Raw genomic sequence first — 1,270 nt, forward strand, 5'->3', positions numbered from 1 at the left:
GGAGGAATAAATGATTGTCCACAACCGGAGATTCAGAAAACTGTAGAAAACTTTACTGCAGATTTTATGCAGAGGTAAAACAGGAACAGTCTTTACATATGTACAGTCTATGAGGATCTTGACAGTTGGTTGGGACCTTGTGAGTATAAGTTCTGGAGATTGATTTACGCTGTTCCTCTGGATTTAGGGGATTGCTTTTAGGTCCAGCAAGCTTTAGCGGAGATTAGATTTAGTAACTCACGGTTAGTAAGTTGCTGGATTGTTAGGCTTCAGGCCTGGTTTTGTCTTGTAAGTCGCACGGATCTCCTCTCTCTGCTAGTCCAGAACCCAAGAGAGCGAGGATTGGCTGGCAGCTCCCTTATATGGGAAGGGGCTGGCCTTTAGCTGATTGGTTCATCCCAACTGTCAGTCCTTTACAAAAAGGATTAAGGTAGAACATGTGACTACTCACGTGACATGGAAGGTCCTTTAGCATGCCATCACAGTAGAAACATTAGTCATGTGACCTAAGGTTCTGCAGACACTATGGGGGAAATTTATCAAAACCTGTGTAGATGAAAAGCAGTGCAGTTGCCCATAGCAACCAATCAGATTGCTTCTTTCATTTTTGACAAGGCCTGTGCAAAATGAAAGAAGCAATCTGATTGGTTGCTATGGGCAACAGGGCAACTTTTCCTCTACACAGGTTTTGATAAATCTCCCTCTATATAGATCAATACATTACACTAATTATATACATGTAACACATAAAATTAAAGAACAAAGAGGTGACTAGGGGTTATCTCAACGGTACCAAGGAACTCTGACTTTGGGGACCCAGCACACAAGGTACAGTATGAAATACAGTACCGGGACACCACATTATCGACAATGCACAACGCAATATGAGCACTAGAAATGTGCCTGCTACCTCCCTGTGCCATTTCATCCCCCCCTTTGCCATTTCATTCCCTCTTTGCCACATCTTTCACCCATTGATCCTCCCTTGTGCAATTACATCCCCCTCTTGATCCCCCCATGCCATTTTATTCCCCTCTGAGGACCCTGTGCCATTGGTTCCCTCTCTGATGCCCCCTGTGCCATTTTATTCCCCCTCACCCCCACTCTGATGCCCCCTGTGCCATTTTATTCCCCCACTCTGTTGCCCCTGCGCTATTTTATTCCGCCCTCTGATGCCCTCCCCGTGCCATCCCCCCCTTTGATACCCTCTATGCCATTTTATTGCCCCCCGTTGATGCCCCCTGTGCCATTTTATTCCAGCCTCTGATCC

The 1,270-nt window shown here is 45.8% G+C and overlaps 1 protein-coding gene across 1 annotated transcript in view; it reads left to right on the plus strand.

Annotated features, from left to right (window-relative positions):
* The first annotated feature begins 693 nt into the window (after positions 1-693).
* The window catches only part of PDS5B (PDS5 cohesin associated factor B), a 136,864-nt gene continuing 136,287 nt past the window's right edge, over positions 694-1,270 (plus strand). The window contains exon 1 of the mRNA XM_056561895.1: positions 694-828. The gene's annotated coding sequence lies outside the window, so the exon portion shown is untranslated. The remainder of the gene's footprint in view (positions 829-1,270) is intronic.

This window comes from Hyla sarda, chromosome 2, assembly GCF_029499605.1.
Source record: "Hyla sarda isolate aHylSar1 chromosome 2, aHylSar1.hap1, whole genome shotgun sequence".
In the NCBI taxonomy this organism is placed as follows: Eukaryota; Metazoa; Chordata; class Amphibia; order Anura; family Hylidae; genus Hyla; species Hyla sarda.